Below are 6,104 nucleotides of genomic sequence, written 5' to 3'. Positions count from 1 at the left end.
CTAGAATATTGGTCTTTGATTCTCAACCCAGTATTCGTTAAAAAAAATTTTTTTTTTTTTAAACAGAGTCTTGCTGTGTCACCCAGGCTGCAGTGCAGTGGCACAGTCTCAGCTCACTGCAACCTCCGCCTCCTGTGTTCAAGTGATTCTCCTATCTCAGCCCCCCCCAAGTAGCTGATAATACAGGCATGCACCACAACACCTGGCTAATTTTCGTAGTTTTAGTAGAGACAGGGTTTCACGATGTTGCCCAGGCTGGTCTCAAACTCTTGACCTCAAGTGATCTGCCTGCCTTGGCCTCCCAAAGTGCTGGGATTACAGACAGCCACTGCACTTGGCCCCAGTATTCATTTTAAATAAATTTTCTTTGTATCACTATTTTGTTATCAGAGTTCAACACAGGATCTGCCGCACATCATAGGGACTTGAAAGAATATATTATGCTGACTCAGTCAATAACAAATAGAGATCATCACTTATATATGTATTTGTAACTATTTTAAATTTATTTTTTGTTTTTATTTACATAGAGATGGGGTTTTGGCATATTGCCCAGGCTGGTCTTGAACTCCTGGGGTCAAGTGATCTGCCTGTCTTGGCCTTCCAAAGTGCTTGGCATTTACAGGTGTGAGCCATCTTGCCTAGCCAAGGTCATCACTTATAATACACATTAGAAAATTTATTAAAATAATGTAATGGCTGGTGCAGTGGCTCATGCCTATAATCCCGGCACTTTGAGAGGCCAAGGTAGGTGTATCACTTGAGGTCAGGAGTTCAAGACCAGCCTGACCAACATGGTGAAACCCCATCTCTACTAAAAATACAAAACTAGCCAGGTGTAATGGTGCATGCCTGTAATCCCAGCTACTTGGAAGGCTGCGGCAGGAGAATTGCTTGAACCCAGGAGGCAGGAGGTGGAGGTTGCAGGAGCCGAGATCGAGCCATTGCACTCCAGCCTGGGCAACAAAAAGTGAAACTGTGTCTCAAAAAAAAAAAAAAAAAATTAGTTAATTAATTAATGTACTATTACACACTATTTTAATGGTTTTTCTTTTTTGGGGGGGTGGGGACAGAGTTTCGCCCTTGTTGCCCAGGCACAATTTCAGCTCACTGCAACCTCCACCTCCTGAGTTCAAGTGATTCTCCTGCTTCAGCCTCTTCTTCCTAGTTAGTTACAATTTATCACCCTACCCTAACCTCTCCTTCAGAGAATTTACTGCAATCTGCATGTGTCTTATTTATTTACTTGTTTACATGTTGAAAGCTTCAACTTGTGCCTCCTTTGGGGCAAAGCCCCAGGACCAAGCATGCCTGGGCTCAATAGCCAGGGCTCAGTGAATATTTATTTATTTATTTTTGAGATGGAATGTGCTCTGTTGCCCAGGCTGGAGTACAGTAGTGAGATCTTGGCTCTCTGTAACCTCTGCTTCCTGGGCTCAAGTGATTATCCTGCTTCAGCCTCCTGAGTAGCCAAGATTACAGGGGTCCACCACCATGCCTGGCTAATTTTTGTATTTTTAGTAGAGACAGGGTTTTGCCATGTTGGCCAGACTGGCCTCAAACTCCTGACCCCAGGTGATCTGCCCATCTCGGCCCCTGCAAAGTGCTGGGATTACAGGTGTGAGCCACTGCACCTGGCTAATTTTTGTATTTTAGAGACAGGGTTGGCCAGGTTAGTCTCAAACCCCAGTCTCAAAGTGCTGGGATTACCGGCATGAGCCACTGCACCTGGCTAATTTTTGTGTAGTAGAGATAGGGTTGGCCAGGCTAGTCTCAAACCTCTGACCTCAAGTGATCCACCTGCCTCAGCCTCCCAAGGTGCTGGGATGAATATTTATTGAATGAATGAATGAATTAATGAATGAATGATCAAATATGCACAAGCGCCAATGGCACACAGCTGTACATGATAAACTTAGAATTAATAGGAATGTGAATACAGGCTGTGCTTGGAATGGTTGTGGATAGACAGGGGTTCTCCAGTTCTGGAAAGGCAGTTTAGGGGAAGAGAAGACTAATCTTGGTCCCCTGCATGAATACTTCAGCCCCACTTCTTTCCTTAGATAGTACTTTTTTTTTTTTTTTGAGATGGAGTCTCACTCTGTCACCCAGGCTGGAGTGCAGTGGCACAATCTCGGCTCATGCAAACTTCACCTCCCAGTTCAAGCAATTCTCTTGCCTCAGTGTCCCTGGTAGCTGGAACCATAGGCGCCTACCATCATGCCTGGCTAACTTTTGTATTCTCAGTAGAAATGGGGTTTCACCATATTGCCCAGGCTGATCTCAAACTCCTGACCTTGTGATCTGCCCGCCTTGGCCTCCCAAAGTGCTGAAATTACAGGCGTGAGCCACCGGGCCTGGCCTCTTAATTAGTACTTAACCTCACTTTCCTCAGCTATCAATGAGAGCAATAATATCAACTTTAGTGTCCATTAATGAAAGTCTCTTCTCCAAGCACGCCAATGAAGCTTACAGGAGGTGAGCTGATGCTACAGGAGCATCAGCTTTTGTGTGTGTTTTCAGTTTTTGTGTGTGTTTATGTGTATTTAAGTGACAGCAGGGAAGTCTGGAATCACTCATCTTGAGCCAGTGGGTATAGCTTCATTAAATGGATTGAGACCCAAAAGGGACTGTTGGGGGGTTAGCTAGAGAGGGCCCACCAGAAGTCTATTTGCATGAAAAATCCAGAAGATTCTTATTCCAAGGAATTACTTAGATATTGTAGGAGAAAACCAATTCTGAATGTTGCATGTTGCTAGTCACTCAGATTTGAAGAATTTATGTATCATGTCAAAACCAAGAACTGAGTAATTTTATTTTATTTATTTATTTATTTATTTTTATTTATTTTTTTGAGATGGAGTTTCACTCATGTTACCCAGGCTGGAGTGCAATGGCGCGATCTTGGCTCACCGCAACCTCCGCCTCCTGGGTTCAGGCCATTCTCCTGCCTCAACCTCCTGAGTAGCTGGGATTACAGGCACACACCACCATGCCCAGCTAATTTTTTGTATTTTTGGTAGAGACGGGGTTTCACCATGTTGACCAGGATGGTCTCAATCTCTTGACCTTGTGATCCACCCGCCTCGGCCTCCCAAAGTGCTTGGATTACAGGCTTGAGCCACCTCGCCCGGCCAATTTTATTTATTTATTTATTTATTTTGGAGATAGACAGAGTCTCACTCTGTTGCCCAGGCTGGAGTGCAGTGGCATGATCTTAGCTCACTGCAAACTCTCCCTCCCAGTTCAAGCAATTCTCCTGCGTCAGCATCCTAAGTAGCTGGGACTACAGCCATACGCCACTACCCCCAGCTAATTTTTGTATCTTTAGTAGAGTGAGGTTTCACCATGTTGGCCAGGTTGGTCTCAAACTCCTGACCTCAAGTGATCCGCCCGCCTCAGCCTCCCAAAGTGCTGGGATTATAGGCATGAGCCACGGTGCCCAGATGAGTAAGTTCTTTTGACACAGAAGTTTTTATAAGACATGGTGAGGTAAGGATTGCTCCACATGGCTTGAGCCCCTCCTCTGTGTGCACATCGGAGACAGCACCTGAATATCTCCCCGCTGCGAGAACATGTACATGTCGTCTTTGCTTGGGGGTTAGGAGTCTTACAGTTTTATGTAGAAGGCAGAGCCTGAGAAATGCTATGTATTATTGTTAATAAATTTCTACTTTTCAGTTGATCTTCATCCCAGTGTCTCCCCAATTTTGCTGCTGTTGAAAAGAACGAAGTAACTCTGTATGTATTGATACAGAATATTTGCCAAGATATGCTATTCTAAGTGTAAAAAGATACAGAACAGTGTAAATATTATACTGCTGTTTATATTAAAGGAAATATACATGTATCTGTATATGCATAGAATACAGTTAAAAAGAAACATAAGACTATTAATAGTGATTAGTTCTGAGAAGGTGATTCTGGGTGAAGAAGTTAGGGTGGTAGATATACATATTTTAAAACTATGCATTGCAAAAATAAAATTGAAATTAAAAATGACTCAGGTTGGGTAACATAGTGAGACTTCATCTCTACCAAAAAATTAAAAAAGAAAAAAAATAGCCAGGCATAGTGGCACGTGCCTGTAGTCCCAAGTGGGAGGATTGCTTGAGCCTGGGGGCTTGAGGCTGCAGTGAGCCAAGATCACACCACTGCATTCCAGCCTGGGTGACAGAGAAAGACCCTGCCTCAAAGAAAAAAAAAAGATGACTGGTGAATTAGTCTCAAGTTTCTCACAGTATTGACCATGTACTTACTCATCCCAAATAATAGGAAAAGAAGAACACACCAATTAGAGAATAATTTGTAAATATTTTCAGTTTTTGTGTGTGTTTATTTTTTTAAAAAGGAAATTTCTTATTTTGGGTAGGCCAGTTTGTTCTCCCAGAAGCAGAACATAGAAATGGTGCTGAGGAGGTCTGCTTCTGATGTCAAACAGCTTGGACTCCAAATCTAGCTCTGCTGCTTACTAGCTATACACCTTGGGCAAATTGCTTAACTTACCTAAGCTTCAATTTCATTGCCTTTAAAATATGGAAGAATAACAGTATTTACTTAATAGTGTAGTTTATAAAGTTTTGTTTATTTTGAAAATGGAGTCTCACTCTCCCAGGCTGGAGTGCAATGGCGCAATCTCAGCTCACTGCAACCACCACCTCCCGAGTTTGAGTGATTCTCCTGCTTCAGTCTCCTGAGTAGCTGGGATTACAGGCACCACCACCATGCCTGGCTAATTTTTTGTATTCTTAGTAGAGACAGGGTTTTACCATGTTGCCCAGGCTGGTCTCAAACTCCTGACCTCAGGCGATCTGCTTACCTCAGCCTCCCAAAGTAGAGGGATTACAGGTGTGAGCCACTGCACCCAGTTATAAAGATTTAATGAAGTTCAATAGTCGCCCCTTATCTGTGGTTTTGCTTTCCTTGATTTCAGTTACCCACGGCCAACTTTGGTTGAGGAAAATAAGTGAATATAATAAGATATTTTAGGTGAATAAATAGGTGAATACAATAAGGTGAGTACAATAAGATATTTTGAGACAGAGAGGTTACATTCACATCACTTTTATTACAGTATATTGTTACAATAGCTATATTTTATTTTATTATGAGTTATTGTTGCTAATCTATTTCTGTGCCTAATTTATAAATTGAACTTTATCATATGTTTGTATATATAGGAAAGAAAACGTACATATAGGGTTCAGGATACTATCTAAAGTTTCAAGCACTCACTGGAGTCTTGGAATGTATCCCCTGCAGATAAGAGGGGACTACACAATGCAGGTGAAGCAAACAGCAAACTGACTGACCCACAGTAAGTGCTTGATAAATGTTAGAAGGAAGTACATGTAATGAATATTCAGTGCACACATGATGAGAATCTATGGAATAAACATTCGTTTTCTTTTTTGAAAAATGTGGCTATCTTGTGACAGATATAGATAATAAAACACAGTTAGAGATATTCCATTTGTCTAATCAGCAATCTAGTAATTGCCAGTCACTGGTTGAAGTTTCAAGACTCTCAAGGATGGCAACCACTGAGTTGAGCCAGGTGTGGATATGCAAGCTACAAATGGCAGGGCTTCACAGTTGTCTGGAAGAGACTTTGTTCAACCTCCTTCATCTACCTATGTTTTCTGATGCTCTTAATATTCTTAGTCTTCCCGTGTCTCACTTCACAAGATGGAAAAAACCATGGACTGAAGAAGAGAAGAGTTCAAGTTTGATTCTGTATTTAATGAGCAGGATGACCTCAAGGCCACAGTATCCCCAATTGTAAAACAAGGAGACTAGAATAGATGGTCTCTGAGGTTCTTCTGGCTCTAAGAGTTCTACAAAAATGCCAGGCCTGAGTCAGCCCTTCTGGTCTCTATTAATTCTGTATTCTGTGTTGCTCTATTCTGAAGAACTGAGATTAGGAGGTGACAGAGAGCTTTGTAAAACCAGAACTAAAGATGACCTTCTCCCATAAATATTTTATCAGAAGCTAGAGAACCAAATAAATGAAAAGATAGTTAAAAGTGAATATTAATGTCTGTCTTCTGAGAATTTTCATTTTACTTTGTGAAGAGAAGTTTCCATCAGAGGTATATAAACTA

The sequence above is a fragment of the Cebus imitator genome, unplaced genomic scaffold, assembly GCF_001604975.1.
Source record: "Cebus imitator isolate Cc_AM_T3 unplaced genomic scaffold, Cebus_imitator-1.0 Scaffold18, whole genome shotgun sequence".
NCBI classification, from domain to species: Eukaryota; Metazoa; Chordata; class Mammalia; order Primates; family Cebidae; genus Cebus; species Cebus imitator.
The sequence above is the reverse complement of the archived record's forward strand: the minus strand, read 5'-3'. Positions refer to the sequence as shown.